Genomic DNA, 25,454 nt, shown 5'->3' with positions numbered 1-25,454 from the left:
AGTCGTAACATACTTACTGAGCTGGGGTGACTTTCAGTCTCCCTTCCCTGGGAAGGCTTAATGTGAAAGCAAAACCAGGTATGGATTATTAGGATTTATTGCTGTAGGTGGCTTTAGAGATTTAAACAAGGGCATACTTTTTAGCTGTATTTCACAATGAGCCAAAAGTGATGGTACTATCTAAATAATCTTGTTCTTCCAAGCTTGTTTGTAGGGGGTGCTCTGTGTTAGCAATGGTGACTTTACAGCTAGGCAGCAAAACACAAGACAGAATAGGAATGGCACTACGTGTAATATTGCTAATGTTGAATATTCTTATTTATTCATTTGAGAGTTTTCCAATGGCTTGGAAAGGGTACAGTCATTTGAGCTTACACTGTTATTACTCAGTATAATAATGCATCTCTTCCAGTCCTGACTTCTGAAAAATTGTCATCATGTTAAATCAGTGGAAGTCTTACTGTTGCTTTCAAAGAATAAGGATTATGTCCCAGTGTGTAGCAGACACATTTCATTCACGTGCAGTATTTGCAGAGCAGTATGAAAAATATTTTTGTAGCAGCACTGTCGATTTGGAACAAGCAAATCCTTTTCTCTGGCCACTAGTAATTGGGAAAGCTTATGTCAAACACTTCACTAAGGATGAAATTTATCTGAAAAAATATATGAAATATATATGAAAAAAGCTCTCATAGGAATCTTTGTCTATGTAGTAATTAATCTCAGAACTGGACTTTAAATTTCAAATGTTTGTCACATTTTACACAGTTAAACCTCCAGCCAGTGTATAGCTAGCAATTTATCTTGCTGATCCCTAACATGAATTCTTCTTTAAAGAGTCAAAGAGACTGCAGATAGTGTGACCCTTTGCTTCCTGGTCCCATTCCACTTTCCTTATAAAAACAACAGACTACAGTGATTAGATACATCAGCCTGCTTTCTCCTCATTTCCTTTTCCAAGAGTTTTTTTGCTGAGCTTGAAGTTTGAAGGCTCTTAACTATTTTTTTCACTTTTAATACATGAAAAACCTACATTAAATTTTAGGTGATTAAGATTGGCTTTCTGATTATCAGTAACAAACCAGCCCTAGGAAACCTGCAAGCAAGCAGGAAGTCTCCCTTTTCTGTGAAGAACTTGAAGCCTTATGTACCTGAGTGAAATATTCCTGAGAAACTCAAAATTAGGAATGGCCATGGCTATGTAATATCTGGTTCTTCTGTGTAAAGACCTTTTGGAAAATACAGTGCTTCTTTGAAGGAATTTGAATAAGGAAAGGGGTCATGTTCCTTATTAGCTGGAATGAGAGTCTGCTCTGTGCATGAAGCAGCTTGTCTGTAGACTCAGAAACAGGAGGATGACAAGGAAACAAAAGCAGTCATAGCTAATAGTTCTGGGGGAGGGAGAGGAGGGTAAGATGTGGATATCACCCTGTGAGATGCTTGTTTGTACATGACCTTGAAAGGTAAAGGTGAAAATCTGGTAAGGAGGAAAAGAAATGGAAAATGAAAACTTTTAATTGCCTATTTGAGGAAAAAGTCTTAAACCTTTCACTCCTGCATCCTTAATTGCTGTAGTGGGACAGAACTAATAGTACTAAGTGGTGTACAAACTGATAACAGCCTGAGGTGTGCTCTGCTATCAGCTGGAACTGAGGTGATAAGAGAGGTGTACACACAACTTGGGGCATGTGTCTACTGTAGGAGTTAGGAGGAACTGAGTGAAGGTGTGATGCTACCTTGTATAATGAAAGATGTTAAACTTCACATGGATGCTCTCATTCAACAGTAAGCTACCTCGTTTTGCTCTTCAGAAGATTAAAGGCTGTTTTACTTGTGAATGAGTGAGCTTTAGTGGGCTTAAACATGAGTGACTGCAAGCAGACAAGCTCTGAGCTCTGAGTAACTAACTGTGGCTCCCAGCCAATTGTCCTCCAAATGTATTTAACTGTGGATAAAGGAACTGGTTTGGCTTTCAGTGGAGCAAAATAATTTAGAAATAACAGTTCTCAAAAATTCTGACTTTCGGTTAGTGGAATAACTTGCCAGGCACAGCTAAAATAAATGTGTGTCTCAGTCCTAGAACACTGTTCTTCGTATGCTCAAGAGATCACTGGCATAACGACAGTATTGTATGAAGAATTAAATAGACAAGCTCTAAACAGCTACAGGAATTGTTGTAATGACAGCAGTGTAGAAAGAGCTTATTGCTAGAGTTGAATAGTGGGACTGGCTTCCTGGGCACTAACCTTTCTCCCTATTAATTCTTTGACATGGAAGGAATTAATAAGATTCTCACAGAATAGCTTCTTTATATGACTTTAGGAACTTAATTAGAAGAAAAGAAACGGTATTAGGTATTATCCTTAAAGCTACTGTGTTGCTGTTGGCTTTACAATAGAACTTCTGCCTAAAATGTCCCTGTCTCCTGATTCACTTCCTGCTATAAACTTAGCAAAACAATAGGCATTTCACAGAAGATATATAGTCCTGCATTTCAGCAGTACAACATGTCAGGCAGAGCTCATTTATCTACACTAAAGGAAGGGCTTTGCTTCGTCAGTGCTGTTTCTGAGGTAGTCGCTGTTCAGTTTACTTAGGTGGAAAAAGCAGAACACATCTTGGATTTTGTGCTTGCTTTATTAAATTCGCTCGCTCAAGCCTTCAGGTCAGTGGGAAGGACTCTGTGCCATCTGGTGTGTAGGTATCAAAATGTAACATTGGTGTCCATAATTAGTTATGCTAACCTGTGGGGTTCCTTAACAAAGTCAAACAAAAACTTTACTCCTGTTTTCTCTGCAGGATATAAATTATATCTGTGTAGCTAGGAAAAGCTGACTTTAGCCACAGTTTTGTTAAAAATTTGATCATTAAGAGAAATACGAACATAAATTAGTATCTTGGAAAAACTGATTGTTTTTACTGAATAGAAGGAAGTTGTTTGTGCCAGACTGTATTTTTTTTTTCCACTTTTTAAAAGTTTTCTTCAAACATTAGGCAAGCTTAAAGAAACTCTCCATACTGGTCCATAGCCAGAACTTTCCCCATTGTTGTGATGACAGAGAGATCTTTACTATTGACAGTCTTTTATGCCTTAATTATTCTTCAAAATTTATACCTATTAAAAATATATCATTCATGTCTGAGATAATTTTAGGCATTGTTGTAAAATATAAAAGTTTGGATGGTATGAAACACTAATTAAAAAATTAATGTTAATTAAGCTAATTAATCTCCTCACCAAGGATATGATAAAGAATATTGCAGACATGAATGTCTCCTACATGTGGAAAGTTTTCTGCCAGTGAAAGTTGGGCAGTGAAAGAGTGAAATTGAGGTGAATTAAATTTAGTATTCTGAAATTGTGGCATTGGTTGTGTATATAATCAGTAATGGCATTACATTTGCAATCAAAGTATGGCTCAGGATTTAAATTTAGATTTAACTTGTAAATAAGTAAATAAATAAGGCACCTGGGTTTTCTTAGCTAGAAACATTCTGAAGAGTGCTGAAATGTTATTGCAAGAGTCAAGAAACACCAATAAATTTGCACTGAGTGAAGCCAGGAGACAGTTTCTCTACAAAGTATTAGTGCTTGAAAGGACACATGGAATTTCTGATGACAGCAGAAGACACAAGAAGCATATTTAAAAATAGATTGTGTTAAAAGCAAAAATAACCGTGGGATACTTATGTAAAATGGGAAGAATTTTTTTCTTCTTCTTCTTTTTTTTTTTTTTTTTTTTTTTTTTTCCCCGAAACTTCCTGTCCTGTCCTGTTCCTAACTGCCTAAATCAAATGCTCAGCAGCAGGGCTGTGTAGACTGTTAGCCTTTCTTCTAAGAAAAAAGACTGAGATAATATTTCCCAGGTTGTCACATTCTGAATATAACTGAAAATGTTCAGAGAACAACTCCATTCTAATATGTAGGGAAAGAATATGAAAATACTAAAGTGAAAATGATTAATATGTTAAAGTATGATTCACTATATCAGTAAATTATTTATGGCATCATAATAGTGTCATAATGGCAGGAGGTTGCATGACTGATGATAGCTATAATTAGACCACTAATCTTTTTTAATTCACTACAAGAAAAACTTAGTGTTTGAATATGCATAAAGATAATTTACATTTTATAAACTGAAAAAGTAGGACCTTATTAACCACTGAGGTATATTTCCTCAAGCAGTTTTTCAAGTGCATATATGTATTTATTCAGTGCATGTAGCCTCAAGCCTGTATATATTTATACATACATTAAACTGTGTTACTATCAGTAATGAAGTCAAATGACTGTACCAGCATGTATCTTAACTCCAACACAGACAAATTCTGCTTTCACACAGAGAAGTAATTCACAGGCAGATCAACAGCGTTGGTCCAAAAAGTAGACTAAGGTTGCTGCTGAATTGTTCTAAATGGTACACTTAGAAAAGAGGCAAAAACTTCACAGTTAAAATGTATTTTTAAAATTAGTAGCTGTTATTGTCTCATTGGCCTCCAGAGGAGTCTAAACATTTTTCATCTAAATGTAAAAAGCATAGGAAACATCTTGCAACATCTTGCAGAAGATAATATTCAGCACCTTGAAAATACCATTCCCTGAAGTGGTGCCTCAAGAAACTTTCAAGTATTAAATTAAAATGTTAATATAAATTGTCTTTTGGTGAACTTTGCTTTTCCCAATTGAAAGTTTTGCCTTTACATTTTTATCTTTAAAATTATGATTCCATACGATTTGTAAAGATGGTAATAAATTTATAAAGATGTTTCAGTGAAAAGTTGGAAAACAATTGTTATTTTTCAAGTTGTATTAAAATCTGAATCTGGCTGTTAGTACAAAAATGTTGTGTAAATTACTAAGTTCTGATCATTCTCATTCACTTGGAAGGAAGTTGAAGATCCATACAAAGAGGACTCCAGACCACCACTGCCTTTGCACTCACACAAGGACTAAACTTACTGTACCTATGTGTGTATATATTTTTTTAGTGTAGTAAATATGTATGTAAATACAGTAAATATAGTAATAAAATATATACATTGTATATATACACATCATAATGTAATATATAATAATGAGTAATATTATATATACGTATCTGTACTATATATACTTATCTGTGGATGTATCAGCAGTGCAGAGGCCTAGCAAAGTCCATGCATGGAAATAGCCAATTTGAAGACATGGGTTTTTTGCAACCAGTCTCGGGGCCTAAATACATCAGTTGTTCCATTGACAGTCATTGACCCTATACTGGCCTAATAGAAGATGTGAGCCCTGTTTTTTGCATGCTGTATGCTATATGTATTTTTGTACACAGGTAAGTGATTTGTGGGGCAAAAGGTGGTATTCAATCAATTCTGTGTGGAACAGTTGGGGTTTCTGTGTGTCAGCCCACCACCAGGGGCAGGTTGAACTTCTGTCCTCTGCCACTATGGAATTCTCTTTCATCACAGTTTGAACTTAGTTCTGGTGGAGAGTGCTGTGATTTACACTGAATTCTTGTTCTGTTTCTTCAGTCTTTGAACAAGTTTGAGCATTATTTGACCTTACAAAGAGATGAATAACTGTTTTGATGTTGAGGTTGAAGAAAGTCTAAATGTTCTGGCAGGGAGGATTTCCAGCTTTGACACTGCTCTAGGCTAAACGGAAGCTTGATTCCTGTCCATACAAAAAGAGCTGTATCTATGAATATATATATATTGTAATCTCCTGTAAAGAGAGCTAGTTTATGCAAAGCTTGATCTCTATTTAATAAGACACTCTGTGGAAAACTAAATTGCATCTGCTGTCAGGAGTGAGAGAAGAAACAGTAAAATTCAAGATTCCTCTTCTCAAATGTGAACTTTTACCTTTCAACATAGAAGAAAGAGATTAGGGAAGGGAGAAATAATTTAAATATTAGAAAACTTACCAACCTGACCAACTTTTGCTGAAATTACATAATTGTAATTCATTAAAATAATTTTTTTAATGGCCGTTCATTTCAGAAGGGAAGATTTATCCCAGTTCTATGGTCTTGCAGTTCTACTGAGCTAATCTAAATTCCCAGTGAACTTAAAACTCCTTAAGTTAATGAGTCACGCACTTAGTGAAAGAGTACAGGAAGACTTGGCGTCTATGCTTGATTATATGCAGACTTGCATAAGAAACGTGGCCAAGAGGAAAGTACTCTTAGGACTGTTTTGCAGCCCTACCCAACGATCCAGAAATCTCGCAGCCCTCAAACCAGGCTGTCCCCGGGGACAACGCTGGAGGCAGGTCAGTGATGATAAGGGCAGATTGGAAGGAAACGCTTAAACTCGTGGAGAAGACGAAGGCTGAAGGGACGAAATAAGGTAACCGCGATGGCTGCCTCTTGGAGCTTGAAATAATCCGGTCTGAAAGATAAGAAAGGGCTGGAGTAACAGTCCCGCCTGTGGTACTATTCAAGGGTCGCCCGCCTCCGCGCACAGAGGTTTAACCAACTAATTTAAAGGTGGCTCCGTCCTTGAACCGCCTCGGTCTCCAGTGGAGCTGCCAGACGAGCCCGCCAAGTCCTGCGCTGTCAGCCCCAGCCAGGCGCGGCCGCAGCTGACAGACGGCAGCCGGCGGAGCGGTGCGATGAATGCAGCACCGTCCCTGCCGCATTGTGCTGTTAGAGGGCACTGCGTTACACGGCGGCTCTGCCGGCGGAGCAGGAGGGAAATTAAAGCTTTCACCACTTTCGGGCGTTACAAAGTCCCCGTCACTTTTCGGGATTTATCGCCTCGTTCAATTTCCCCTGGGGAAAACGAAATCCTCTGCTCGTTCACGGTCCTCCCGCATTGGAGACGGGACACAGACGCAATTATTTTCATTCGCGTCGCGCCCTGCCACGTTCCGCAGCATTACTGTCAGCGGCTTCCCAACACGTACATACCTACCTACCTACCGCGCACAGCGCCTGCCGTCCCGGCCAGCCGGGCGGGCAAGCTGCCCGACAGGCACCGGGTGGCAGCCGCTGTCCCCGCTGGGTACAGAGCCGTACCCCGCCGCGGCCAGAGCCCCCTCAGGAGGTGCCCCCCGATCGGTACCGGGCCGGGCGCTTGGCCATCGCCAACGGTTTCCCCACAGCCGTTGGGGAGCTCCCGCCGCCCGCGCGAGAGAAGGCGGGCGGGCACGCGCGGCACGGGCACGCGCGGCACGGGCACGCGCGGCACGGGCACGCGCGGCACGGGCACGCGCGGCACGGGCACGCGCGGCACGGGCACGCGCGGCACGGGCACGCGCGGCACGGGCACGCGCGGCACGGGCACGCGCCCCCGGCGGCTACCTTTGCCCCCACCGCCCCTTCCAGCACTCGAGTAGGAAGCGGCGTTAATTGGCAGGCTGCGAGAGCCAATAGGCGGTGGCGGAGCGGGAGCCTGCTCTTCGCCCTCGCCCAATCGGGAGGCGTCGTGGCTCCTGCCAATTGGAGGGGCGGGGGAGGCGGGCGGAGGCAGGCGGGCGCGGGGGGCGGCAGCAGCTGCAGGAGTTGGTGCGGCGGGCAGCGGAGAGCGGCGCTGGGGTTTCTATCGCGTTCCTCCGTGCTCTGTCGTCGTCTCGCCAGCCCCTTCCGTCCGTTGCCTCCGGCGGGCACAGGAGACGAGCAGTTCCCGGCCCTTCAGGTGAGGGAGGCGGCGGCGGCGTCTTGGGCCCCAGCTTCAGGGAGAGGCTTGAGGCGGAGGCCAGGGTCTGTAGACCCCCGTCGGAGCCTTTGCGGTGGAGCGCGGAATGGCGGGCGGCGGGATTCCACCGGCAGCCGCGGGAAGGATGGCTGTTTGAACCGTCTCGCCGGAGCCGCCGGCGGCTGGTACCCCGTGTCGGGGCGGTTGGCGTGCCCTGAAGGCCCCGTTTGGTGTCGGTGGGGTCTCGGTCCCCCTGCGGTGGGGCGGGAGGTGGGGGGGCTGTGGGAGAGCCGAGGCGCGAGGGCGGCGCGGAGGGGCGGCGGGCGCGAGGGGAGCGCGCGCCTTGGGGGCGGGAGGAATTGGGGGTGTGGGAGATGGGGTCAGAGTGAGGGGTGGGGGGGGTGGGTTAAGAGGGGGTGCAGGCCCGGGGGCTCCGTCGCGGTGTTGGGGCTTCCTCGGCGGCGGGGAAGGTGAAGCTCTCCTTGCCCGGCGCCTGGCGGGGAAGGGCAGGGCTGGGGCTCGCGGGGGATGACGACAGAGGCTGCGGGGAAGCTCGGTTCCTGTAGGAGGGAAAAGCTTGCTTGCCCGGGGAAGTTTAGTGACCCACTCGGTGATGGTGGCGGCTTTGGTTTTGGAGAGGGGTGGAAAAAAATAGGCGAGGAGGGAAATCTAAAATTGAGACGTTGGGCTTTTTTTCCCTCCCGGCTTTGAAATCTTGGCGTTCTGGATGATGGCAGGTAATGATGCTGATTTGATGGGAGGAGGTGTTTCTCTGGGGGAGAGTGAGATCTTAAACAGCTCACAGTCTCCTCAGTATGGTTAATGGCACAGGTCGGGCTTCCTGGTCTTCCCTTTGCCTTGTGCTCTATTGGCTTTCCCTCTTTTGGCAAGTGGAAAGAATATCCTCATCTCCCAGAGTGAAACGGCAGTGTGAGAGACAGAAGTCTGCTTATGTTCATCGAAGCTACCTGGTTAAAGAAAGACTGGGTATCTATGCTGTCTGTCTGGCTTGCTGCATCCATCTTTCCCAGCTGCTTGGCTGTCTCTGGTTGGAGTGACTCAGAAGCTGATAGACGCAGTCTGAGGCTTCATCCTTTTGCCCTAGCACTAAGGGAAGCCAGAAAGGTTTGAGTGACATAGTCTGTCCTTAGTAAATTGATTCTTTTTAAAAATGGAATATCTGAAAACTAAACAGTTTTATAGTTTTGCATATTTAGTTTTCTTGGTAGCCATAGAAACCATAGATTACTCAGGATAATTTAAAACAAATACACTATTGCTCATATTTTCTGTACCTGGTTTGAGTAAGCTGGATCACTTGTATGTGACCCAAGACTGCGGTAAAAAATGAGCCTTTGTAAGAGTGCTAGATGCTTTGCTTTCCTCTTTTGCACTCCATGACCTCACAACAGACTGCTTGAAAGTTTGCCATTAGACTGTTTTCTCTTGCTACAGGGGGGATTTTTTTCCCCTTTTGCTAATGTAGATGTAATTCCAGAGTCTGTTCAGCCCTTCTCTAAAGGCAGAGCCTTTCTATTACCTTGAAAAGGTAAGCACGCTAACAGTGCGTTACTCTAATAGTTGTAGTGAAGACTGCATTATGTAAGCAGCTGAGGTTTTATTCTGGTTTTAGTGCAACAAAAAGATCATTCTCATTTGTCTCTGACACCAATGTAAAAACATTGTTGTTACTTTCTGGGTCAGACAGGGGAAGACTTGTATTTCTGCTTAAAGGTGAGAGGTGACTAGAGGAGTCTGCCAGCTTTATTTCAGATGGGCAAAACTTCCTAATTGTGTTTTTAACTACTTAGGTTATTAGCACCAAGGGCTAATGTGCTTGCTGTTTCATACCTCTACCTGTCTGAAATTATGTTTTGTCATATTTGCAGTTTGCCTTCAGACACTGCTGAGTTGTATTCTGCCAATTATGACAGAATCAGATTATACAATAGAGGTAATAGCACATGGGGCATATATAAGTAGCAGAATGAGGCATTATTTTAGAGATCTCTTATCATAAGATAAGCAGGAGAGGAGTGCAGGTGCTACCTTGTCCTCTGTAGTGTTAACCTTGGCATGGCTGTTCAGTGTTCAAGTGCTCCAAACTCCACTCCAGTCAGTGCAGTTTACAGTTTCAGAGTCAGTTTCTTTGGCTCAAGGTCTGCCTTGTGCAGTGCCATAGTAAAATAAACATTAAAAACTGCCAAGTGGGGTTAAACTGCATACCACACATCAAGCAAATAGTGTCAGTGTTAGAGGAGGATACACAGGACAATTGTAGTTAGCAATGAAATAGATTATTAATGGTTAATAGGCAAAACTGGTTTGCAGGTTTTTTCCTGAATATTTTCTCTGTCATTTTGAAGAGGTTGTGCTGCAATGGGACACAGTGTTTCATACTGACCTGACAGATGGCACTTACCGTTGCTGGGCTTGATGTTAGCTGTATGCATCTTTGTGAATGGTTTTCAACATTCTTTTATTCTTCCTTAGGTTTGTGAGAGTTTCTAAATTGTGCAAGTAATCTCTAACAAAACCGTGATTCTATTTTGCAGTTATATTTAATTAGATTTTTCTAATTTTCCTTTTTATTAATTTAGTATTTGAAATGTCACTGTAGTAACATGACTTTCTGACTGTGCAGTGTCATTCTGGGCAACGTTTTGGTCTAAGACCAAGTAGTATTTCCAAAAATACCCGGATGATATATTTTTCTAATGGGTAGATGTCTGTTTCTTTTGTTGCACTTGAATGTTGTTCTGAAAAATCAGTACGGTGTACCTATTATTTTACCTAGTGACACGTTTGGGTGTTTTAGTGCTAGACATGAGAAGTTTTGTTCTCGTGGTCTGTTTATACACCATACAGGTACCTTTTTCTTCTGTACTGCTGAGTGAGCTACTCAAAGATGTCTTTATGTCAATTCTGTACTTCCCTGATTGTGGTTAAAATGAGCCTAAAAGTTACTGTAACTTGAATTTGTAGCCTGTAAATGCAAGACAAGAGGCTTCTGTACGTGTTACAGGAAGGGGGAAGGATAAAATGCTTAGTGGTACTGTGAGTCAAGAATTACCTGTGGGAGTACTGTAAATTAACAAGGTAACTTCTGTCAGTTTTCTCAGTGTGGGAGTAGCAGGTGCATGGAAAAAGTTGCATCTTCATGTACAATCAGCTAGGAGAACAGCAGATGCAGATTGAAGTTTTTGTTGTTATTTTTTATTGTTAGATTTTTTTAAAGGTGTAAATTAAGACACTGGAATAGCATGTTGTTTCTTGGAATCTTTTTTAAAATAAATTTTAAGATTTAATTGCTCATTGCTTGAGACCTGGAATGAAGTCTCTAATGCTTGAAATGAAGACTAAGCTATGAGGTGAACAATTTTTGTGTAACATAGCATTTAATTCAAGTTCTATCCTAATCCATAAAACTTCAAGAAGTGACGTTGTTCCTTTTAGCTCAATGTAATCACTAATTTTTGGCTTGGCTTAATGCAACGATGAATTGTTCTTGGGACATGAAAAGGAAGAAAGCAGGAAATAACAGTGATGTAACTGTACTGAGATAAAATAAGTTAAGTATTCTGAGTCTGGGATTGAACAGAATGGTGTACTTAATATAAATGTTACCTGGATAGTTGACTTGCTTTTCTAGGGAAGAATAACTGATTGTAAAAAGGCTGTTGTATCATGGGGTTGGTTCCCAGTGTACAGTCATAATTGAATTTGTCATGAGATGTGAATGTCATTCCTTTATGTGCTATCCTGCAATATACATTGCCTGGGGCAAGGTGACATTCAATATTTCTCCAATGGTCTAGGACTTGTCTTGATGCGTGCTCTGGAGTGTGGATTCTGCTTGAGCCACTGAACTGGTGTGCATTGGTCGAGTCCTGTGAATCTTGGTGGACAGGATGTGTCAATATTTGAGAAGGCACCCAGCCCTAGTTACTGAATAGGGATAAAGCTAGCATGGATGTTTTAACACTGCACAGTATCAACCTCTGAAGCAACAAGAAAATGTCTAAAGTTTTAAGCGATGTGGTTTGGTTCAACTCTTTAGAATTTGCAAATATTTAAAAACTGTTCTGGCTTATACAAGAAGTTGTAAATATTTTAACAGTGCTGGAAACCTCTATCTCGCAGGGTTTGTTTTTGGGACATTGCATGTTATTAACCCTTTTTATTTCTGTGAATCCTGTTGTTAACCTGTTTTGACTCTGCTTTAAGTTAAGAATTCTGAGGCATCTACAGCCCAAAAATTTTAAGCAAGCTTCTTTGCCTTTTGCCATTGCTGAAGCCAAAAAGGCTGGGTGTTATGTAATCTTTTGACCTAAACTTATAGATGCAACATAACATACACTCTGAGGATGAGTGCCATGAAAGTTTCAAGTGACACTGAACTCGGGGGAGTTTGTGTTTTAAATACTTTCTCATGCCTGCTGTGAGTTACGTATCACAGAATTGTGATGTACTTGCAAGCTCCTAGCTTTCGATTTTTAAGTAGTGCATTTGTTAATATTAAAATTCCATGACTGGGGTTTCTGTTATCTTTATTACGAAGCGTCTTTTTGCAGAAGTGTGTTATTTGTTATTATTTGTTATATTGTCTTTTTACATGAGTAGCAGAAATAGGATAAGTATGATATCATATCTGATAAGTATGAGAATAAGTTAATCTCCCCTGTGTATTAGGCTGCTGCATTGCCAGCTGAGTTCTCACACCTGGCATCTCAAATTCTACTTTCTGAGCGTAGCCAAGTTCTGGGTTCCAAAACTAACTTGCACAGAACTTCTTACTTAGCATAGTAACAGTAGGGGAATTTGGAAAGAAGAGTTCTATTTGTTCTCAGTAGCATATGCACAGCTATCAGCTATGCTTCACTATTCTGTTAAGCCTATGGCTTTTTTTTCTTTTTTTTTTTAATTTCTGACCTAATAGGTCAAATAAAGGGTGCGGGGTGAATCTGCTCAATGTGTCCTTCTAAAAAGTGAAGTACAGATTTCAATAAGTGATCTGTCATGAGTCATAGGACAAATAGGACATCTTTTTAGTTCGACTTCTGCCTCTGATGCTCTCCTTAATAGAGGCTTTCTTGGCAAATTGACAGATACCTGGACTGCTGACTGGAACAATGCTGCTTTCTTGTCAGGAGAAATGATAAATCTTTAACAAACAGGCCTGGGGATGTTAAAGCAACTCTTTGTATTTAGTGGAACCACATTATACAATGTCAACTTGAAGACATGGTTATTTCCACAGTCCTTGGATAACATTTTTTAAAGCATTTTTTCCCAAAGTCTTCAGGATCTCTTTATCTCTTAATAGTTACAGATAAAAGCTTCAAAAGTCTGTTTTTTGTTTAGTTGCTTAGGTTATTTCAGGTAAGCAATCCAAGTAATCTAATATTTGGTCAACATACAATTATGTTTAACTTGTAGGAGCCTTTGAGTACCTTGGTTAAACTCTAGGGTGAACTTAACTGAATAGACTTATTCTGAAGTTCTTGCTGGGTTATGGTGATGGTTCCATTCCAGAATGTGAGCACTCGGTTTTATGTGTGAGAAGTTAAACTGAATAAGTGGTTCCTTTAACTTTTCTTTAATTGTTGTGTGTTAGGAGAGAATTTCATGTAAGGAATGCTATCAGGGTTGTGTCATTCAAGTACAGTGAGAAATTGTGAGTGGTTAGCTGATACTCTTTTGGGCAGTAAAATTTCTTAGAAACTATTATGCCCACGGCAACAGAGGAGAGAAAATGTAATGAAAGGTTTGTGGGTCAAGATAAGGACAGGGAGAGATCATTCACAGTTACCATCACAGGCAAACCAGACTCGACTCAGGAAAATTAATTTATTGCCAATCAAACCAGAGTAGGGTAATGATAAATAAAACAATCTTAAAACAGCTGCCCCCCCATCCCTCCCACCTTCCCAGGCTCGACTTCACTCCTGATTTTTCTCAACTTCCTCCCCCTGAGTGGCAGAGGCACAGGGTAATGGGGGCTGTGGTCAGTTAATCACATGTGGTCTCTGCTGCTCCTTCCTTCTCATGCTTTCCACTGCCTTAGTGTGTGTTCCTTCCAGTGAGAGACAGTCCTTCATGATAGAACTCCACAACCCTGCCAGCAAACCTGCTGGCTACAGCCTCATTCAGGAATCAACCAGCTTTGGCATGGGGTCCTCCACGGGCTGCAAGTGGATATCTGTGCTCCACCATTAGTCTCCATGGGCTGCAGGGGGACATCATCTGCCTTGCCATCATCTTCACCATGGATTGCAAGGGAATCTCTGCTCCAGCACCTGGAGGACCTCATCTGCCTCCTTCTACACTAACCTTGAGGTCTGCAGAGTTGTTCCTCTTCCATAGTCTTACTCCTCTCCTCCAACTGCTGCACATTCTTTTCCCTTTCTTAAGTACATTATCCTTGAGATGCTTCCACCATCTCCGATCACCTTTGCCAGCAGTGGGTCCATCATGGAGCTGATTGGCATTGTCTCAAACTAACCCAGAGAAAGCATTTGGCATCTTTTAACAGAAGCCACCTCTGAAGCTCCCATTGCTATGCAGACCAAATACATGGCCTAACAATGAGTTCCATGGCAGTTGTATTATACCAGAAGTTAGGCCTTTTGGTTTAATGCATGCGATGATTTGGCTCAGGTGTGTCTCCTTGTAAGGTGCAACAAGATGTACCATGTTGTCTCCAGAATAAGTTAACTTATTTGCAAATTCAGTATTAACTTCCTATTCTGTTTCTTCCTGACCTTCTTGCAATTTTAGATATATCCTCAGCAGCATGTTTTGGAGATGACTCTAGCAAATAACCACTTTTTAATCTGTGAATCATACATGGATGTTATATAGACATCTGAAGAGTCTAAAGAAACATTCTTTCATATAAACAGATTTTGGGTGCTTCTGCTCTTACTGTTAGAGTAACTTGATTATTGAGTTGCTAATAGTATGCTGTACAAATGCAACAGAATGATTAATAGGCTTTAATCCAGGAATGAACCATTTGTAATAATCTGTTTTTACCAGAAAAAGACAAGCCATAAGATTTCTGTGGATGAATCCTGTTGAAATTCAGTATAGCCATGGAGAAAACTTCCCATTTAGGAAGAACAAATGTAGACTCCACCGCAAGCCTGTTAGTTGCCCAGTTGGCTAATTAGTCCTGCTGTCTGAAACAGAGTGCTCTCTCTGATGTGTAGTCAGATAATATTTCCTTCTGGCTGCTTACCCCACAGCACGTTGTTTATATCCTACAGTTCATTGAGTACATTCAACTGGGCATTCCTCTCCATTTCAGAATTCTTCCAACTTGATGCTTAGAATATTGGGCCGTCTTTATGAGATAGATAAATTAAATTTTGTCTCAATACAGCCCAGTGTGAATTCCAAATTAGCATCTTGAGCTTATGCTCATTTTGCCAAATGATCCAAATAGGTTTATCAGCACTGGGTTTTCTGTTATTTACTCTTTCCTCAGGCTTTTTCTTAAATCAGCTGTAGAGTAGATCTGTCATGATTTCTAACCTTTTGAGGTCACTGTTAATAATGGTAAATAGCTTAGTGGTAGCTTGGTGGGTACATTGCACTTCAGAATACTTCTCTCCTCTGTATTTTGTGAGATTCAAATAAATGTAACTGAGCTTGTATCATTTTATATTTTAATCTGAATACCTTGTGATAGCAAATTGGCGCTGTGTTGAAACTTAGTTTTTCAACATAGTTGTTATCACACTGGAGGGTGACCTCATAAAAAGAGAATGCTGTTAAGAAGTTGTCTGTATTGATTTTTCTTTTTACCTGTGTAATAATAATTACCAACTTTCAGTCAAATGGGATCTTATTTGTTCTGCTTTAATTGCCTTGTCTGTAGTAAACTAACCATGTCCCTTTTGAAATTATTATGTGGCATCAGTTTTTCTGTTGCCTTCTGAAACATTGCCATTATTCAGAAGGTAATAAATGTTTGTGACTTAGAGCTTCCCAAATGATATTTTGGGATTTCAACAGAAGATAATTTCAGTATGCTTGTTTGGTCTCCTAAGCCCTTTTTATTTTTAATTTTAGGGCTAATCATCTCATCACTCAAAGACAGCTATTTGTCAGCATTGATAGATCTTCTGCCACTGTACTACATTAATATGTTGGTATCTTATGAGTGTTGCTCAGGTTGCCACAATAAGGACAAGAAAGGAGCTTTAAATGTTTTTGAGGTCTACCACTGAAACTATTTCTGTGTTCTTTCTGCTTTCTTTCATCATTCCTAGATTTTGTTAAATTTGTTACCATGAATTTCCCCTCTTCTCTCTTCACACATAGCTATTTCTGTAGCTACGGGGTGTTTTTCTTCCAATATGGCTTTGGTGACAGCCATTAAAAAAAATGTGTGATTCCCTGTGATTCTTTCATAATAAGATAATATTATTTCATCAGATTGCCAAATCTGAGTCTTCTCAGCTAAAGCTGGTCTGAGTCAACTCAGGCCTGGTACTCAGTTACTCACTTCTAGTTCTGCCGTCTGTCCTCTTCTGAGGAACAGCATACATGGAGTTCCTTTGTGTAGAGCGCAGCTTGCCCTTTGAGTTTGGACATTGTCACCTACAGTATATGAAATTCCATGCCAGTTTTAGAAATGGGAGAGTGAAACATGGAACATAATGTGAGTTGGACCAAAGGGCCCCACAGTAATACAGCATTTTCCTTGGCAGCTCTCTGCAGAAGCTGCTGACTGCTGTGTACTTCACTGCTCTCTGGTAGCACCAGTGAGTGCCCATGTGGGCATGAACTATTGGAAGGCATTCCAGAATGTCTGTGGAATGTTGGTGTATTTTGCAGTTGTTAATTCAAATTAGTATTATTGCAGAAGGGTTATTACTCTCTGCCTATATAATAAACTCTTACTCAGTTTTCAGTCTTGTGACTTGAATAGCAAGGTTTCAGTGACATGAGCTTGATTTATGTTCCCAGATGCAAAAATCTAATCTCTAACTTGTGTGTGTGCCACTTACACATAAACAATAAAACCAGGGGGTTTTGCTGGTCATTTAAGGTCTCAATTTTTAATGAGCATCTTTCATGTTGTATGTGTACTTGCTTATTCCTGTTGTTAGCATAACATCATATAACTTGCTAAACTGGCTCAGAAGCTTGTTGCTACTTCTCCTCACAGTTGATAAGTAACTTCAAAACCAATGACAGTCTTTGTTGCTACTAAAATGGGAAATCAGGTTCTCTTCCTCATCACTGACTATTTGTTCTTGCTATGTGCTCTGTGTTAGCTCTATTTATGTGGCTGTTGTGGAGGAGGCTTCCCAGTCCAGCCATAAAATTATTATTTTTGGCAAAGTAACTTTCAGCTGGATAAAGCTTTCAGCTTCCCAAGTAGAATCAGTGGCATAGGGATGGGTCAGGAGGAGTGACTTGGGGTTTGGGAGAAGAGCCATCTTTGTCAGCAGAACAGATTTATACTGTCATAAAGTGATCAGGCTAGGTATTGAGATGAGCAGTACAGTGAATAACTTCTATAAAGTTGAGCTGTAAAGTTGGATGTAAACAAGTCTTTGTATAAGTGCTTTTCTAATCCCATGTATGCCAAAGATGGTCAAGATGTAATAATGGAAAATGTGTGTATAAATGCAAGTGAAGCTGTGCTACAAGAGCTGCTGAAATGTAATTGAGAAAGATCTAAAACTTATTGTGTAGAAACTGTACCCTTAAACTATTTATAAAGGAATTGAAGTGTTTCTAATGCATAAACCAGTATTTATTAAAAAAGTGAACACTAAAGGTAATTGTTTGAAACTCCTAACAGAAGATTTAAATTAATCTGTTAACATTTTAATGTTAAACCAGGTTTTGAAGAATTGTTTTTTAATTGCAACTCAATATTTGATTTCCAAAATTGAGTCAATCTTCTGGAAAGAATCAAGTAGGTTTTTAGAGTGTTAGTCTTTTTTTTTTTTTTTTTTTTTTTTTTTTTGTATACACAAGAAACATACCAGTATTTTTATTTCCCACATTGGAAAAACTGCTTCCTTGCCTTATTGTAACTTGTGCTTTTGGCTTGGATATTTTTTTTCTCCCTCAAAAATAATGGTACAGAATTAGCTGGATCTGCCTGTTATTTTTGTTCTGTGGTACTGCTCAGTCTGCTTTCTTCACTCTCCTCAGCAAAGCACTCATCCACCTGATGTGCTTTTTGAAGCAGGTTCACAGATCAGCTAGCACAGAACATCTTTCCAAGAAAGCAGACTGAGCAGTATTGAAGAAGACTGTGCTTTTCTTGGTTTAACTGTACACTGTACAGGGAAAAATGAATGTTCATTTATTGGTTACCATGAATGTCTTGTCTGTTTACTCAGATAGGACCAACTCTGTTATTTATGTTTCAAACACAATTTTGAGAATAATAAAGGACGATCTGTGTAGTTTCAAGGATTTGTAGGTGAAACTTTAAGTTGGTTTGAATTTGTTTAAGAAGTCTTTTGTCCAGAGCAGCACAGGAGCAGCTGCTTCTGCTTTGGCTTGTGGTATCTCTGTACTAGAGAACAGTATGTGGGATGAGTCTGTATCTCATTACCATATTTTTATCACTTGGTTTAGATCAGGCTGTTACGTAGTTTCTGGTAGAACGTAAATCCTGTGAGTTGTATGGATATCGTGAGTAAAAGCTGTGCAATTTTTATCGTGGTCAAGTCAGTAGTATTTCAGTAATTGATACATTATTATAGATATAACAAATATACATTAAATCTAAATTTATTTTGGGGTTATGCAAGATAACCTATAGCTTATTTGCTTTAGACTTTGATCAGTCTAAACAGATGAAGTAGTCTAATTTTCTGTGACTTTCTCTAAGGATCCAGTTAGCTTCTTTTTTTTTTTTTTTTTTTTTTTTTCCTACAAGCCTTGTAGATAAACTGAAACTGCAGTTGGATATCTGATATTTCTGCCTTTTTTCTCCTTCTCTTTCTTGCAAAACAGGCTGGATAAGAAACATCTTTGCTTTTACAAGTTAAGTAGTGCAGAAACACTTTTCTGTAATTAAGGACAAACTGTGCTAAATTTGGCATGTAGTGCCTACCAGTTTCTTGCTGAACAAAATTCCTAGTTTTACAATAAAAATTTAGCAGGCTTTATGCAGTTTCCAAGGTATCTTACTGTATAGCAAGGAAGTATGGAAAGAGTTGAACAGGCTTTGATGTTTTCAAGTTCATCTAAAGGTATTTTGCACACATTTTATGTATTTTGTGCATTTGCAGTGTTTATTTCACACTTCATACATATATATAAAAGGGTGAATTCTTAAATTAATGCTGTGCTAGTATCGTATCTTTTAGGATTATTTGTCTCATTTGTGAATGTTGCTAGTAGTTTAACTGAAGCTTATAAAGTTTATATGAGATTATTAATATTTAGGAATGTGTAAAGCATCTTAATTTGGCTAGAATATTAATTGAAATGCAGTTTACTAGGTATGGAAAATACCACTAAAAGCTATTATACAAATTGGCTCTTCAAAGCTGGAGATTTTATAAATCTGCTTCGTTCAAAATGTGTTTTGAATTTGTCACGGAAAACCATATCACATGAGTCTTTTGAACTAAATTGGAGTTACTTTTTCAAGTTACACAGTTATGCTGGCCCATGAGAATTACCAGAATGTGCAAAGAATGGCATATTGCACCTAGGTATTTACATCAGAGTCAGTGTGAATGTTTTATTTTGGAGTACTGTGAAAAAGCTCAATCTGGCTGATATCTGTCCTAAAAGAGGAAGGAATGCAAGTCACGTCTTCTGTGTATTTCACCATCATCCATTTTCAAGTACTTAACTGCTTTAGGTAGCTATAAATACTAAAAAAGATGATGGAGATCTAACTACATAAGCTTATGAAGACATCTTAAAATCTTGCTTCCCAGTTGGATAACTAACTATGAATGTTTTTTCTCTTCTAAGAAAAAATCACCTTCATCTTGGGTGAAAGATAAGTATAATTAGAGATTTGGTATACATATGTTAAATGCTTAAAATGAAAATGGAACAACTGAAAGCTATCTTACTGAAACCTAAATATTGAAGCAAGTGAGAACTTTGCCTGCTTGAAAATCCACCAGCAATTTGTTCATTAGCTTCTTACAATTTTGTCTAGAATTTAAAACTTAAGAATTACTGGTTATCAGTGTTAAGGTAAATTAATTCTGATAGTAACTTGCATCCAGATCCTGAAATTGTTTGAATAGATTCTTGGAAGTGTTAATATTGGAATACTGTAACCAGAGGACTATACATGATGAGTTTAGAGATTTTTAGAATTTGAATAAGCCTTTAGCGCCCTTTGCTTACAGGCAGAAGTGACTATTGACTTTTACTTTAAAAACTGTGGTGTTGCATTTCGCTTTATGTCTATCAATTGGAACCATGTGGAGTTAATAAAACTAATTTTAATTTTGCTGGGACTTAGTCAAAACCATGACTCATCACTAAACCCATTCAAATGACCTTAGCTGCATTATTTTTAGATTGAAAAGGCTATCTTTAGAAACTTATTTATCCCTACAGTATTCATCACATATATTCCAGATATTCTCACACAAGCAATCAGGGAGGACTTAAAAAAACCCTTAGGACTCTTCTGGTATCACACAATACTTCTTGTGTTGCAGTTCTGTATTGTTCAGTTAGGAGCCCTCATTGTTGTTTAGAGCCTTGGAGTGAAGACCAACAGAAGATTTATGTGCTTCTACTGTAGCTTCTTTTACAAAAAGCTCTTAGAGGTGGATACTACTGTCTAACAAAGTGTTAACTTGATTTAGCCTAGTTTGGTGTCATTAGAATTCTTCAATTTGTGTAAAAATAAATGTTTATGTATTTATGCTTAAACAATTATTGCCTTCCTTTGCAAAGAGTTTTAGTTGCCAGTGGTAGAAATACAAAATTGAAATATTTTGTGTTCATAGCTTTATCCTTTCTTCTTAATGAAGCTGGGCATTGATCATTACTGACTTATTTCACATTCTTGTGATTTGTATTGAGAATTGTAGTGCTGGATTGCCTATGTTCTCAGAGCAGCATTAAGCACAAAATCATATAATTGAATATTTAATAATGGTGTGAGGGTAATCTGAGATAACAATGCAAGTGCTGGGGGGAGGGAGTGTAATGGAGAATAAACCTCATAGCAATGAATGTTACAATAAAAGCATACTCATGATAAGAAACTGATAATTACACCAGGACATGGCAGGCCTGGGACAAAGACTGTTTTGTTGGGTACGTGTGTACCACATGAATGTTCTTTCAAGCTATTAGTTACTTGTATATTTGCAATTTACATTATGCAAAATGGACTATAATGGTGGTGTGGTTTGGACAGTTGTTCTATCACCCAGCCACACCCCAGGAGAGGAATTGGGAAAAGGAAAGGAGACTCATGGGTTGAAATGAAAACAGATTTAGTAGATTAGTAAGTTATGTTAACCCCACTACTAATAAAGGATACAAAGCTCTCCTCAGCTCCAGATAGCAGCAGTGAGCTGTGGCTTCCAGCAGTGCAGGCTGAGTGCCCACACTGCCAGCATGGCAGCTCCTGCAAGAACATGATGGTCACAGCAAGTGGAGGAGGAGGCCCTCAGATGCAGGACAACCAAGACAGATGGGTCCCTCTTGGGAAGGCAGCCATGGTAGAAGAAAAAACATCCTCCAAAACTTCCTGATAGAAAGTGAGGATGATGTTTATGGTATGGAGTACTTGGGCTGGCCAGCTTCTGTCAGCTGCTCCAGCTTCACCCCTCCCAGCCTGCTGCACCTGAATGGTTCAAAACTCGACCTTGGTCACTACAGAAACCAGCATACCAGAGCTGGGTATAAATGAAACCAACACATCTTATCTCTTCTGTGCTTACAGAATTGGACTCTGCAGCCTTATGAATGCCACAGTTTCTCTGAGCAGAAAAATTATCTTAGAACTCTGTCCCAGCAAATGGAAAGGCCATATCATTATGTAAATTACTCTAGCTTGGAATCTGTGTTGTAACAGAAGAATGTTCTTACCATGAACTTCTTCAGGTTTTAGAAGTCATAGTGAAAGTAATTAATGGCTTTGGCTACAAGACTAAACTGCTTAACTTTCCACTTCAGCAGCAGAAAAAAAAAAAGATAATGGACTAAAATTGTGTGTGTGCAGGAGGAGCAAATGAAATGTCACTGGCATTGAGAATGGTGCTCTTGTGATTGTCATCTAGTTCTTGTTTGGAAGTGGAGTGACTGAAAATGTCTTATGAATTGTTAGATACTGATTGTAGTGTCCCCATCACTGGAGGTTTTCAAGATGTGACTTGAACAGGGTGCTACATAAATCTCATCTAGGCTCCCTTTGCTGCAAGATTGGTCCAGATGATCTTTCAAGGTCTCTTCCACCATGGGCTATTCTGTAATTCTGTGATCATTATGAATTGACCTATACTCAGCTGAAGTATATCTTAAGGGATCTGATTACTGGAGCAAAGTGTGGCTATTGAATAGTCTTTGAAGACCTGATTGACACATTGAGTAGTTCAGTTTCATCGACTACAAGAACTAGATCTTACTTCCAGGATCCCTGTGAGCCTTGCTATAATCCTCATCTTTTGCCAATCTAATAAATTACTGCATTGACTTCCTGTGGAATCTAGCATTAGAAATGTGAGTAGGTCTTACCTTTATTTTCTGGGAAGCTGAAAGGAAAGGGATTTCTTTCCTGTTGAAAATGAAGCTTGGTAAACTCTGCCACAGTTAACTCGCTTATTGCTTGGCTGACACAAACAGAGCAAAATGGTTCTAAAGTGTTACCAGTCCGTGAAGGTATTAGCAGCGTTTTGGGTTGTAATTAGGGCTACAGGCTTTTTAGGGTAATGTTGCAAATGTAAACAAGGTAATAAAAGCGCTTCTCTTCCTACCAAGCATACTGAATATTCAAATTCCTTGTAGCAGTTAGGAAGAGAAAAGGTAGGCAATTTGTTTGAAGGTGTTAGAGGTGGACATAATTTTGTTTTCATAAACTGCAAGGTACAGAATAAATGCACATTGTTTAAGGGATCAACTTAAGGTTATTAAGCTCTTGAATACTGTACATAGCACATTCTTTACTAATGCTGGGGTTTTTTAATGTGGTAAAATACAATTATGTTTTAAGTATAGTACCTTGGGTAGCTTTTTTTTGGTGGCTCTGATGCATCAAATGTGCAGATAGTTTACCTCAGTGAAGCAGCTATTATTTTATCTTTCAGAAAGAGGTTAATAATACTCAATTGCAGGAAAAGCCTTAGAACTAGACTCACCACCTTTTTCATGCTTCCAGTGTTCCCTTTATTTTTTAAAAAATATATATATATATATGAAACACTTATTTACATGCTATGAAATTACCATAATAAATCAAAATATACATCTCCCAAAGTATATTTTAAAAATAAATTTGAAACAGTTTTGTTCTTTCAAGTCCTCCATATCCTTAAGCTTCAGGAGTAAGGACAGTTGATCGCTTTTTAAAGTAACAGTGATCTGAGACCTGACTTGATTGTGTGAAGGTTACTTGTCAAGATGACTCTTCAGCTTTTGAGCTGCCTCTGTTAAAAACAAGCAAATGTTACCAAGATCATAGATGTAGTTACTGGATGGATTCTCTTAGTGGGTTAGGGAAACTTGTAGTGAATGTCTGAGGAGGAGCCATGAGTGCTGTTTTCAGTAGAGCTGATGTTAGTTTTGTGGGTCTGGTTGGATTTTCATCAACCTAAAGCCTCCTAGATTCAGTATGCTTTGTTTGGGCATATGTTTCCCTCTGATTTATGCTAAGAACTAAGGGAGAATGCCTCCCCTCCAGTGAAGTTGTTGCATTTTGAAGTAATGAAAACAGAAAAATGGTGCACAGAAACAAAGGAAGATGTTTTAGGGGGTTTTCTAGATGCAGGATTTTCTAATCCTGTTTATATCAGGTGAATATGGTAACGCTCTAAGCCTTCAGAACCAGAAGTGGAAAATGCTTGTACTTATACATATTCTCAAATGAAATGTTCTTAATTTGACTTGTGACATTGAGGAGTATGATTATGAAAAATATTGTTTGCTACTTGTGAATATTAAAACAAATATATTTTGTGCATCGATTTGTATTATACTTTCTAAGCTTTTTTCTGTGGTATTTTAAAACTTTATGTACTTCTTATTCTTCCCAATACCATATGGTAAAGGCAGTTAAACGTGAAGTTTACTATACCCTGAGTAAGCACATGGCTTGTTTTTATTATTCTTGGGGAATATTTGGTCAACTAGAAATCTTATTTTCAGCAACACCTTTAAGACGTTTCTGCATAATTGAAGCTTTCAACCTGCAGCTGTTTCAGCTGTTGAATATTAATACTTTTTATTTTTTTATTCCTTTGCTGCTCGACCTCTTAACTGGTGATCCATATAGGGATAAGGCTTTGTAACTATAGTCATATGTAGACAGGTGACTCATTTCAGTAACCACAAACTATTCTAGAACATTGGCTGAAATATTGGTGTGACCAGTGACACAGAGCCCTGCCCTGGTGTCACAGTGCAATGCTGTCCATGTCATTGTCCCCCCACCCTTGAAAATAAGCATGGTGATACCATCCTGTCAGCTCAGATACAGTGCATTCAGATCTTGGAAGGCAACTGTGGTGTGTAACCTATTCAATCTGCATTCATAAGCACAAGATCACTGGTTAGGAAAATCTTGAGTTGAAGGGAGACCCTGGCAGCACCTTTTACAAGATTGCTGAAAATTTCCAATGTGTTAAACATAGCTTTAGGCAAAAGGCACAAAAACTCTGCAATACTGAGAACTATTTTTCCATTACTGGCTGGTTTTATGGGTGTGTATGTGAATATAAGGCATATATAATAGTATATGCATAAAGTACAGTTTTAGAACTCTGGCTTAAGCCATTCATTTTTTCATGTGTACAGGTTTGATACTTTAATTCCAGAATTATTTTATTCCATTTTAATAACCTTTTCTGAAAACTTCATGTTACTATGCATCATGCAAAGTTACCAATTAATACTATTTTAATTTAAAGTAGGATGGTTACATATGAATGTAATTACTACAGATTTTATTAATTCTAATGTTATGCAGTTTTTCAGTTTGATAACAATATGCAGAGCAATTTGCAGTAAACTAAATAGCTTAAGAAATTTGATCACTTTATTCTGAAGCTATTTGTGCCTGCTTTTGTCAGCTGTTATGACTATCATACTGCTACTTTGTGAGTGTAGATGTTACTGACATAGGAGTTTAGATTAAGTTAGTTCATAAAATAAAAAGGCCTATAATTCTACCTTTAGTAACAATTGATTCTGGTTTTGAGAATCATTGTGGAACTGTTTAAAATGCTGAAGTTATTCAGAAGCATGTATGACAAAAAAAGGGAGTTGTGTATTATGTGCCTTTACTAAGATTGTTCTTCAACATAGATCTGAACCATATACATTTTTAAATGTAGTCTTGTGTACTGGAAGTTTCAACACTAGTGTTTTTAAGACTATTCTTGAGAGAGCACCACATTGAACTTTGTATTATTTACCCTTCTATTTTCTGTCCTTTAGTTCTTGCTGGGGTGCTGGTTGAAGACTGCTGTTTAATTGCTGCATAGTCAGTGATGGCACAGCCTTATTAAATGAAAAAAGACAGTGGTAATTGCTGCAAGAACTGGTAGCTAATGGGGCCTCTTGCCCCATTTTTCTTGAACTTCAGTCCAATTTAGTTTGTAGAGTAGATGGCTGACCTACTTGTACTTTAGTCA

General features: G+C 39.3%; 1 protein-coding gene and 1 long non-coding RNA gene across 7 annotated transcripts in view; one reads left to right on the top strand and one right to left on the bottom strand.

The window, feature by feature from the left end:
- Positions 1-300: 300 nt before the first annotated feature.
- LOC139791232 (uncharacterized) lies at positions 301-7,159 on the bottom strand. Its single transcript, XR_011723831.1, has 2 exons — positions 6,473-7,159; positions 301-6,384 (listed from the first exon to the last, which is right to left on the bottom strand). It is a non-coding gene; the product is annotated as an uncharacterized lncRNA (long non-coding RNA).
- PACSIN2 (protein kinase C and casein kinase substrate in neurons 2) overlaps positions 6,009-25,454 on the top strand; it is a 59,448-nt gene continuing 40,002 nt past the window's right edge. For 3 of the 6 annotated variants that reach the window (XM_071733246.1, XM_071733245.1, XM_071733241.1), the window contains exon 1: positions 7,493-7,632. The gene's annotated coding sequence lies outside the window, so the exon portion shown is untranslated. Of the gene's footprint in view, positions 6,343-7,492; positions 7,633-8,349; positions 8,370-25,454 lie in introns of those variants that run through there. The other 3 variants (XM_071733243.1, XM_071733242.1, XM_071733244.1) reach the window with 3 other exon arrangements.

Source organism: Heliangelus exortis, chromosome 1, assembly GCF_036169615.1.
Source record: "Heliangelus exortis chromosome 1, bHelExo1.hap1, whole genome shotgun sequence".
Taxonomy (NCBI): domain Eukaryota; kingdom Metazoa; phylum Chordata; class Aves; order Apodiformes; family Trochilidae; genus Heliangelus; species Heliangelus exortis.
This window is presented reverse-complemented; position numbering and strand designations above follow the sequence as displayed.